This window comes from Rhinoderma darwinii, chromosome 10 (genome assembly GCF_050947455.1).
Source record: "Rhinoderma darwinii isolate aRhiDar2 chromosome 10, aRhiDar2.hap1, whole genome shotgun sequence".
In the NCBI taxonomy this organism is placed as follows: Eukaryota; Metazoa; Chordata; class Amphibia; order Anura; family Rhinodermatidae; genus Rhinoderma; species Rhinoderma darwinii.
This window is the reverse complement of record NC_134696.1, coordinates 34,057,962-34,069,840: the sequence shown is the minus strand read 5'-3', so window position 1 is coordinate 34,069,840 and position 11,879 is coordinate 34,057,962. Positions and strand designations below refer to the sequence as shown.

Here is an 11,879-nt window from a genome sequence, read left to right as displayed (position 1 = left end):
AAAATAAATAAATAAAAAAATAGTCCTTTTTAAAGTTCTTTATGTATCTTTCTATTTAGATGGTAAAGTATGGACACTGTGCAAAAACAGACACGCTAACAAACTGGTTCAAGATAAATTCACTAAACTTATTTGTTTTAGCTTCCATGTAATTGAGCAGATGTAGAACACAGACACTTAAATATTTCATTTGAACAAGCTGCGGAGGTGGTCAGGAGTAAATGATCTAATTTCCTTAAAATGTATGATTTAATTACTTAACATCAATGTGGACTGACAATCTCAGGTACAGTCCCTATAGACAAATGATTAATCACCTAATAATTCATGCTATTGCTTTATTACCACATATATGAGCCTGATAGATACATGTTATATTTCACTGGTTGAATAGGTATCCATGAAATAAAGTTAGATATTAACTAGTTAATTATGTTAGCGATCATATCTGGAATGCACAAATATCCAGTGTTCCCACTAACAAAGAGACCATTACCTTGCTTAATATTTAACCACACTTAGACACAATGCAAATCAATGGCAGGACCCAAAACTAAAACATAAATGCAAATATAAAAATCGAACTGAATTCAACTTGCAATATGCAGGTTTCTATTCTACATTATAAAGCAAATGTTACAATGATAGCAATAATGTAAAAATTTTAAATGGAAAACATGTTCACATTTCTAATAAAACATTAATTTACGAGTCTGCAGTGTTGTAAATATATGTAAATTTAAAAATTTAGTACATAAATGGAATTTTTTAAGTTGCATTTGGCAGTGCAGTTAGATGAAGAAGCCATGACTAGGATACTGTATAGCAAGTATTAATATTTGAATGAGACATACTGTAGAGGGCGAGTACAGTAAAATCAAATAGGGTCTTTTCCTGGTACATGCCTATTCTAGTAGGCATCCTAGGGAGCGCACCAGAGAATGGCCCATATAGGAACCTTGCTAGGTAGTAGTAAACAGTCGATTTAGGGCTACAACTCTTGGGAAAGGTAAAAGGTTGCTGAAATACCCCATTATGTGCTTGGCAGAGATGTGGGTCTGCTCCAGGAATCCCTGTCTGATAGGTCCTAAATTAGTGCCATGGCCTTCCCCTTTGGTGGGTGCGCTACGGCTGGGGGGACATTACATCAAAGTCAAAAGTGATACAAACTATCAGATCTATTTTCGCAAATGAAAAAAGACCCACATCAGCCAGATAGAAATTACTCAGAACAATAGTGCAATTTAGAAAACCTTCTTTGGCTGCGCATCACTTTCTTTCTATAATAAATCTTATATTACTTAAGGCAAAAAACATAAATTGCTTTATTCATATCCCATTAACTCGTCATATTTCTAATCTTACATGTTTCGTGTATAGTTAGATTTCGAGTCCTCTTATGAAATAAGAATTTTTTTTAAAAATAATTAAATCATGTATATGATTGAAAAAAAAAATAAAGTACGAATTTTGGGAAAAAGTCCATGAAACGTCCTGTTGAATGTTGAACAAAAATCCATTATGAGAGATACTTGATGGGAATCAGGAGAAGGCTGAGGATCACACTTACAGCCATAAATACAGGACTGGATTGTTTCATAGAACCTGTACTTGTGGTTTGCTGTACATGTTGGGTTGATGTTGAAACTGAAATTAAAAAAAACAAAAAAAAATCATTACTTTCACAACTGTGTTCAAATACAAATAAAAATACTATTTTCTCCAACCATATAAAAAATATTGAGTTGTCCTCTTCGGAGCCTGTTTCTATGAAAGGAGGCTCCATGCACTCGGCAGAGGTATGTACACAGAGCCTGTATGGCGGCAAACGGAGTGCTTATAACTCCACTATACTGAGCTGTAAATACTTCAAGCAGTTCCAAACCTACGGCAACATATTAGGAAGATATTCTACCCTAGAAGCAATGCCCACAACAACCTCCTATAGAAGTCAATAGACTGTTTTCTCATTTAGCATTCCTATATCCAGGGGCGTAACCATAGGGCATGCAGAGGTTACGATTTCACATGTGCATAGGAATCTGAGGAAGCCCAAAAGATTTCCGTCCTATACGAGGAGACCACTATTTTAAATTGCTCTATTGCATGATTTGCATTAGAGCTTTAAGTAACACCTCTGCAGTAAAGCAAATCTGTAGAACTGATGTGGCAGCAGCTCAGCCCGGATGGCTGCCCCCATAATCAGGTAAAAAAAAATAAATAGAAAAATAAATATACAATCAGTAAAACAAAAAAAAGGTAAAAAAATATATATGTTTACCGTTAGTATTAGCAGGTTTTGTGGTGTTTGCTGGAGTTGGTGCTGAAATGAAAAAAATACTTTGTATGTCACCTTCATTTTTATATTTTTATTTTTTTTAAGTTCATAATAAAGCAATGAAGCTTGATTTTTGGGCCCGTTCCAAACAGAATAAATACTAAAAGATGATTCACCTCAAATCCGCCTACTTATAAATGTTGATAGACTATGAGTAATGATTCGTTATAAGCGGGTTGGGCTGAGGTACTAAGGTTTCTGACGCTTCTAAATGTCTTTATATTACTCAATAACTGCACTCAGGAGAATCAGAGCAGTTTTTCCATTTGGAGAAAACCCCAAAACAGGTATGGTAAGCAGCACCTTCCACAAAGCCCCTCTCTTTTGTCCTATCTCCATGTTGTAAGAAGCGGTCATTTTTCTATAGATTATATATTTGTTAAAGCTGAGGAAAAAACACATTGATTGGTTAACATAGGTCTGTCCCCTGAGGAAGACAGTGACCAAGGAACACAGCCCATTCAAATCACTTGCATAGTCTCCAACAGAGCTCACAATCTAATCCATATCTCAAACACACACACACACACACACACACACACACACACTAGAGACAGGAAGCCAATCAATCTATTGGTATATTTTCGTTTTTCTTTTGAAATACAGGAGGAAACCCACCCCAAACATAAAGAGAACATGCAAACTCCATGCAGATGGGGGCCTAGTTAAATTTGAACCAAGAACCCCAAATTCTGCAACGCAATTTTTCCAACATCTGAGCCACCTTGATGGCTTAATTGACCCTAATGGCTTTCTGTTAGCCTCAATTACATTAATGTTGTCCCATTTCCCACATATTTGGCATTTCTTATTATGAAAAAAAAATTACTCACCTTCAGTTGTGTTACTAGTAGCTGGGTTGGACTCTGAAAGAAATGGAAACATCTTAAAATAATCAATTTCAGAACATATAGAAATGTGTTTCTCCAGTTGAATATCTGATGCAGGATCGGGATGAAGCATATCCAAAAGAAGCAATAGCCTCTGTTGCATCCGTTCCCTCCTTTCGAAAGGTACATTTTAATGCTTCCTTTAATGTAAAGCCAGAGTCCTAGCTAGGCTTTCCTTCACCCGGGGGCCATGAATCCGTTCTTTGTCCAAGCCCTTTATCTATATACCCTGGCCAACGCAGCAAGGCTATTTGGTGCCCCCTGGCAAAAAGTACCTTGGGTACATGCCTTGCCAGCCCCCATCTACGCATTTCTGTAAAACACTGGAGGGCACACAGTTTGTCATTCACCCATCCTTTAGTACAGTAAAAGTCAGGTACCTATTGGAAAGGACCAATCCAGGACACCAGGGCTGAAGCACACAGTTGATGAGCAACATTGACTGGAGTAATATACCACTAAACCTCAGGGACAGGAGAATGGAAACCATTGGCCACCAGATACAAGATAATAAACCACTGCAATCTTGATACTGGACACTAAACCATTGGACAACAAAGAGTGAGGCACAAAACTATTGGACGCTATAAACTAGGACCGGGGTGTAAAGGCACTATTGCATGGGCCAATTTTCGGGATAACGAGCTTTCACAGAATGCTCGTTGCTGATGATTGCACTGTGTAAACAGGGCAATGACCAGCTGATGAACAAACAAATGCTCGCTCACTGACTGATTGTATCATTTCTGCAGCAGAAAATATTATCGCTGTCGGCAGTACATCTCCCTGTGTGAACAATAATGTGATGCCGATATGATGATAATGTAAAGGGGACGAGCGATCATAGTAACGAGTGCTTGTCCCCATACATAGCTCCTTGTGAAAGGAGAAAACGAGCGCTGATCAATGAGCTCTCGTTGATCGCCGCTCGTTGTTATGGCCAAAATGGGCTGGTGTAAAAGGACCCTTAGACTACTGGACACAAACTGAAATTGTCACACCCATAAAGAGGTGGAAATAGTCAGCCAATTTGACAGGATGGCAGTTTCACACCCCTATGATGCAGTTTAACTATTCCCTTGATATGGTACAATACTAGGAAACAATTTGAGAAAACACATTTCTGAAATGTTTTATCAGAAACTCACCTTGAATTAATGTTTGCTGTAATAAGATAGTAAATGTATCATTGTGTATATAAGCACTAAAGGAACAAAAAAAGAAATGTATCAGCTTCATTACATTTATAATATATATTCTGTATATTATGACTGGTCATATTTTGTGGCCACTGATTGGTATAGATCTGTCAAAAGTCTAAAAATCTATGTTGCAATGTTTTGGCAAAGAATTTAAGTAAATGTGCAACCTTGAACACTACACAAATAGGTTGGAAATTGTGTGCAGATGGAGATAGCGATAGAGATGTACATCTTTATAGTGTTGAAGTTTTGCTTTTCTCATATAAAGCTTAAAATCTCCTGTACAAATGTATAATTAAGTGATAAATGCCTGGCCATCTGCAACCACCACTAGAGGGAGCTAAGAAGTTTACTGCATACTGTTTGTACATTGAACTTATTAAAGTGTAACTAAACTTTCAATAAACTTCTGACATGTCATAGTGACATGTCAGAAGTTTTAATCGGTGGAGGTTGGAAGCAATGAGACCCCCCACGGATCACCAAAACGAAGCTGCAAAAGCACTCAGGTGAGTCACTTCGTTGCTCATCGGATTTTCTCAGAAAGCCGACATAACTGTTTTTCGGGCTCATAGACTTTCTATTGAGTGCGTACACCGCTACATCGGCTTTCCAAGAAAAGCACATGAGAAACTAAGTGGCTCACACGATTGCTTCTGCCACTTCGTTTTAGAGTTTCTTTTTGGGGGTCTCAGTGCTTGGACTTCCACCAATCAAACGTCTGACATGTCACTATGACATGTGAGAAGTTTTTTTAAAGTTTAGCTACCCTTTAATAAAATATTATGAGTATGCAGTAACTAATGATCTCTTCATAGTGGTAGATGAAGGCAGATAAATTTGTATTATTTCACTCTGCGTATGCAGGGCATTTGGAGCTCCGTATCAGAAGAACTGAGCTCTGTGTTATAAAAATATATTACAAGCTTAATTAGCACTGAATTTTGGACCTAAAAATTACATGGTGTTAAAGGTGGGCATCATCAACTTTCATGAAGATCTAGGGAAAGAAAGATTGCTTACCGTAAATGGCAGTGAGACATCTTACTATGTAATGTCAGCTTAATTGGCACCAGTGGTCCCCAACCTGAAGCTCGCTGCCCACCTGGGGCTTATGATGGCAAAATAGATCTGATTGTTTTCCATGGGAATGTGTTTTGTACCATTACTTACTGAAGACTAAGGCCCCATGCACAGGACCATATTTTTATCTATCCCGAAATACTGTTCGTAAATATGGATCCGTCTATACGGAAGAGTAATACGGTCCGTATTCCATCCGTATATACAGATCCTTAAAAAAAGAGGGAGGATGCAAATGTCATCAGCATGTTGCATAGCAACGCTTCCATAAATACGGACGGTATACGGATGCACATCCGTAGCCATTCGTATTTACAGAAGCTCCCATAGACTTCTATGGGAGAGTCCTTGCCGTAATTACTGACGAGAATAGGACAGGTTCTAAAATTTTCTCAGCACGGACACTCATCAGTAAAATACTGAAAGGTGTCCGTGGCCAATAGAAATTAATGGGTCAGTAATTACTGTCCATAAGTACTGATGAAAAATACGGTCATGTGCATGGGGCCTAAGGTCTTGCATACTGAAGAATACTGCCTTACAAGCTGAAACGGGGAGATTGGGATTTTGCTGCCAGAAAACAAACCACATTTCATATTCAGCAATTACACATTGACCACTTACTTAATTGTGACATTTGTCACGTTGACTGGTGAAGTCCATGTTGTGTTAATTTGTCCACTGCTTAGAAAAGATTCAATGAACAAGGGACTTCCATCACAGCTATTATTTTGTTGAGACCAGTTTCCAACTGGGACAGACAGAGTGAGTGCCTTTAAAAGGACAGTGAAATTGCCAGCTCCAACCAATTTAACTATAAAACAAAACAAGGTAGAAATGATAGAGCATTGTAAAATAATACTGTGTATTAAAAACCAAAAGTAGTAAAGCAATAAACAATAAAGTTGCCCATTCAATAACAGCAGCGAGGAATTAAAACACGATGTATATTAGAAAATTGCATAACTTTAGCATTCTAATATAAATAAGCCTTATTTCTGTAAACAGGGATTCCTCTTTAAAGAGGCTCTGTCACCAGATTATTAAATCCCTATCTCCTATTGAATGTGATCAGCGCTGCAATGTAGATAACAGCAAAGTTGTTGTTTTTTTAAAAAAACGATCATTTTTGCCCAAGTTATGAGCAATTTTATATTTATGCAAATGAGCTTTTCAATGGACAAGTGGGCGTGTTTTCTCGTTTTACCAACTGGGCGTGTATTGTGTTTTTACCAACTGGGCGTGTTTACTGGTTTTACCAACTGGGCGTTGTGAATAGAAGTGTATGACGCTGACAAATCAGCGTCATGCACTTCTCATCATTCCCACCCAGCTTCTTTCACTGCAGACACACAGCGTGAGGTCACCCACAGATCCTTCAACCTTGGCGTCGGACAGAGAAGATACATCGGCTCCAGGCGTCCGAGAGGGTAATATGCTCGTCTCTAGGGAGTTTACTATGCCTACCTGCAAATGGTGATGCTGCTGCAGATTCAACTGTACCCTCTGACGCCTGGAGCTGATGTGTCTTCTTTCTTCAGACGCCAAGGTTGAAGGACCTGTGGGTGACGTCACGCTGTGTGTCTACAGTGAAAGAAGCTGGGTGGGAACGATGAGGTCACCCACAGGTCCTTCAACCTTGGCATCGGACAAGAGAAGACACATCGGCTCCAGGCGTCAGAGGGTACAGTTGAATCCGCAGCAGCATCACCGTGTGCAGGTAAGCATAGTAAACTCCCTAGAGACGAGCATATTACCCTCTCAGACGCCTGGAGCCGATGTATCTCCTCTGACCGACGCCAAGGTTGAAGGACCTGTGGGTGACGTCACGCTGTGTGTCTGCAGTGAAAGAAGCTGAGTGGGAACGATGAGAAGTGTATGACGCTGATTTGTCAGCGTCATACACTTCTATTCACAACGCCCAGTTGGTAAAACGAGTACACACGCCCAGTTGGTAAAAACAATACACGCCCAGTTGGTAAAACGAGAAAACACGCCCAGTTGTCCATTGAAAAGCTCATTTGCATAAATATAAAATTGCTTATAACTTGGGCAAAAATTATCTTTTAAAAAAAATAAAAATAAAAACTTTGCTGTTATCTACATTGCAGCGCCGATCACATTCAATAGGAGATAGGGATTTTATAATCTGGTGACAGAGCCTCTTTAAGCCGCAATGTGATTAAAGGGGTTGTCCGGAACATAAATGTATAGCAGCTTGTGTAAGCGACCTCCTGTCTGCCCCAAGATGTGTCTTAAGCAGCACTATTAAAAAATTGAAAATGTGTTAATAGCAGTTATTTTCTTCCTATAGTTTTTCCATTGAACTTGATATAAAAGCCTGAAGTTTGTAAACATGCTCAGGGACCAGGTGACCACTAAAAAAAAAAAAAAAAAATATCAACCACAGCTTCTGAAATGGCTGACAATGGTTGCAACTTCCTGTCTTGCAGTAACAGCAGATGTCCGCTGCAACATAAAGCTGACACTGCTGCAATGGCCAGGATCGGAGCTAGCTCTGATCCCAGCCGTTTAACACCTTAGATACCGTGGCATCTAAAGAGTGTGACAGACAGAGGGGGCTTCCTCTGTCAGCCCATCGCGGTGCTGATGGGTTACCATGAAAGCAGGGGGATTATCAAAAGTAACCATTAGGCCATGCCAGAGCCTAATAGTCTACCTGTCAGTATAATACTGACAGAGGCATAATGCACTATGATAGCAATCAAAACATCGCATCTACAAGTCTCCTTGTGGGACCAATAAATATTGTAAAAAGTATATATAAAAAAAAGCATTTAGAACTAAAAAAAAAAAATAAATTAAGTAAACGATAACCACAAAAACAATTGATTTTTTACTGGAAAAAAGCTTTATCATGGAAAAAATGCAAAATTGGTGTCACTGCAGTGGTAACAACCGGTACTATAAAATAATAATGTTATGCATCCCGCACTGTAAGGACAGTAGAAATCAAAAATGAGAAAATGCTAGAATTGCTGTTTCTGGTTCATCCAGCCTCCAAAAACTGAATAAAAAATTATCAAAAAGTTATATCTACCCCAAAATGGTACAAATTAAATCCAAAGGTCGTCCCACAAAAGCAAGCACTCATACAACTCAATTGATGAAAAATGAAAAACATTATCGGTCTTTGAATGCAGCAATACAAAAAAAATTTTTTTTAAAGTGTCAAAAAACAATATAAATGTGGTATTGCCGTAATCATACAGATCTGCAGAGTACATGTTACTTATACCACATGGTGAACAGCGTAAAAATAATACCAAAAAAGCCATGGCGAAATTGCTGGGTTTTTTATTAAAGTTATGTAATACATTATATGTACCTAAATATTGTGCTATTCAAGAATACAACAAGCCCTCATGCAGCTATGTCAATGTAGAAATAAAAAAGTTATGGCTCTTGAAATGCAATGATAAAAAAACAAAATGCTTGAATCTTCAAGGTCAAAATTGGTTGCATCCTTAAGGGGTTAATATAGAGTGGTAAATAGGATTTCAATCAAAGGCGTAATTTGAAGATTCTAGACCCAATTCAAAATCTGTATCAAGGCCCCCATCTACCAATTGCTATTTATAATACTAGTATCTTATCTATCAGAGGGGTCTTTGGACACCAGGGTTTAGGCCATGTTCATATCAGCGTTCCTTTCCGCTGAAGGGTTCTGTCTGAGGTTTCCGTCCGTTAACCCCTTTTCAGAAAGGCAAACTGAAAGCTTAGCTTCCGTTTCCCTCACCGTTGAATTCAATGCAGTTGACTGCGCTATTGATTCCGTCAAAAACGACGGAACTCTGTCACAACGGTGATAAATAGAAACCATTAGCTAGGTTTCCGTCACCATTGAGTTCAATGGTGAGGGAAACTGAAGCTAAGGTTTCAGTTTGCCTTTCTGAACTGGGGTTAACCCGACAGAAACCTGAGACGGGACCCCTCAGCGGAAAGGAACACTGATGTGAAAAGGCCCTTAGCGTGACTGCTGCTTCTGCATCTTTTTTTTTTTTTTTGTAATCTTAAAGGCTATGTAAACTTTTGAAAGAGATTTTTTTTAATTTAATAAAAAGGTCAGTGTTTTGTGCTTTATAATTTAGAATTCGTTTTTATTATAAATTCTTTTTACTTTTTGAGATACAGCTTCTCTGTATCCTGTATACAGAGCAGCTGTATCTTAAACTAAATCCTGTACCAGTCATATCCGCGGAACTGACAGGTTCAGTGTTAGCGGGTCCTGCGTTTCTGACACGCAGGATACACCTGTTATTAATCACATCTAAGTTCATAACTTAGATGTGATAGATTACAGCTGGATCCTGCATGTTAGAGACACTGAACCGGTCAGTCCCACAGATCTGACGGGTACAGGATTTAGCGCAAGATACAGCTGCTCTGTATACAGGATACAGAGCAGTTGTATCTCAAATAGTAAAAATAATTTTTAATAGAAACCAATTATAAAGTTGAACAAAAAATACTGATTGACCTTTTTATTTAAAAAGAAAAAGGCTTTCGAAGGTTTAAATAGCCTTTAATATAGCGATTGGTTAGATTTAATTAGGTAAGCTACCCTGTATTATTGGTCTTTGTATACTAGTAACGATCTATCTAAAATAATCACAACCTTATTTAACCCCTTCCCGACATTTGACGTATACCTACGTCATAGCTGGGTAGGGGGAAGTATGGATCTGACACTACACAGTAACGAGCGGGATTGCGCTCGAGCGCTATCCCGCTCATTTAACCCATTAAATGCGATGGTTAATAGCGACTGCGTCATTTTAATTGTTAGAAAGAAGGGACAACCCCCCTACCAGCTTATCGTCCCCCCCCCAACCACAATGCGATCGCAGGGTGCGAATGGTTGCTATGGCAACCCGGGGCCTAATGAAGGCCCCCAGGTCTGCCATCTTTGTGCTCCTATTACGCCCTTAATAGAAAGCTTAATTGAAGCCTGTCAGAAAGACAATATACTGAAATATGGGGACTAATAAAAAAAGTTAGTTGTTTTTTTATGTACAAAAAATGTATATATTAAATGTTAAAAAAAAATGTTAAAAAAAACTCCCCAAAACAAAAATCTGCCAGAATCGCTGTTTTTTGGTCACCTCAAAACCTGATCAAAAGTGATTAATACCTTGCATTTACCCCAAAATTGTACCATTAAAAACTACAGCTTGTCCCGCAAAAAAATATGCCCTCATGCCACTTGATCGACATATGAATAAAAAAAAGTTATGGCTCTCAGAATTTGGCGACAAAATAAAAATTCACAGTATTTCTTTGTAAAAGTAGGAAAATATCGAAAAAAAAAACTATACAAATTTGGTATTTCCAGAATCGTATTGACCCGCAGAATAAATTTAACATGTTGCACAATTAATTGCACAGTTAATTCTGTATAAACGAACCCCAAAAAACAATGGAGGATCACTTTTTTTTATTTTCTACCCCACAAATATATTTTTCCTGTTTCCTAGTAAATTATATGGTACAATAAATAGTTCTAGAAAAAAAATTACAATTCGTCCCGCAAAAATCAAGCCCTCATAGGACTAGATTGACGTAAGAATAAAAAAAGTTATGGCTTTTGGAAGGTGGGGAGGAAGAAATTAAATAAAAAATCTGAAAAATGGCTGCGTTCGGAAGGGGTTACTTTGTTTTTCTGTAACATCCTATAATGGTGATGATTTTATAGTAAAATAAACACTGGTCTGTGAATAAAGGATAGCATTAAGCTAGACAATGTAATTACACAGGGAATTTTTATAGCTTGTGAATTAAATGCATCCTGTTCTACAGGACTTTTCTGGTAGACGTGGCATTTTATATAGAGAGGGAAATTATCAAACTTTCCCAAGGAAAACGTCACCCTTCTCTAGTAATGAAAAAGAACGGCAAATCGAGTAGAATGGCACTTCCGTCAGACACCTCAGATCAATGTCAATTTGTTAATTAGTAAAAAAAAGTTTTTAAATGTAAATGGTTTTCTGTAGATTTTAGTTAATTGAGAACTTTTTTTTTTTTCAGGAACAGCTCCACTCTTGTTCATGGGTTGTGTTTGGTATTGCAGCTCAGTCCTACTCATTTAAAAGGAGCTAAGCTGCAATACCAGGAATAGCCACTAGACACAGCCCATGGACAAGATTGACACATTTTTTTTGAGAAAAATAGCCAAATAGCCCTATTTTCTAATCTCAGACATCCACTATAAATTGTCATTTAGTTCTAGAACCAAAAACTTTAGGGAAAAGGAAAGCATATAACCTAATGTAACCAATTCATCTATAGAAACTGCTATTTGGCTATATGTTAGTAAAAATATAATTGCCAAAATTTTGTAAAATA

At 37.9% G+C, this 11,879-nt stretch overlaps 1 long non-coding RNA gene across 1 annotated transcript; it reads right to left on the bottom strand.

Annotated features, from left to right (window-relative positions):
* Positions 1-1,514: 1,514 nt before the first annotated feature.
* On the bottom strand, positions 1,515-3,215 carry LOC142661792 (uncharacterized). The gene is made up of 3 exons (XR_012850818.1): positions 3,172-3,215; positions 2,282-2,323; positions 1,515-1,647 (listed from the first exon to the last, which is right to left on the bottom strand). It is a non-coding gene; the product is annotated as an uncharacterized LOC142661792 (long non-coding RNA).
* Positions 3,216-11,879: the final 8,664 nt, after the last annotated feature.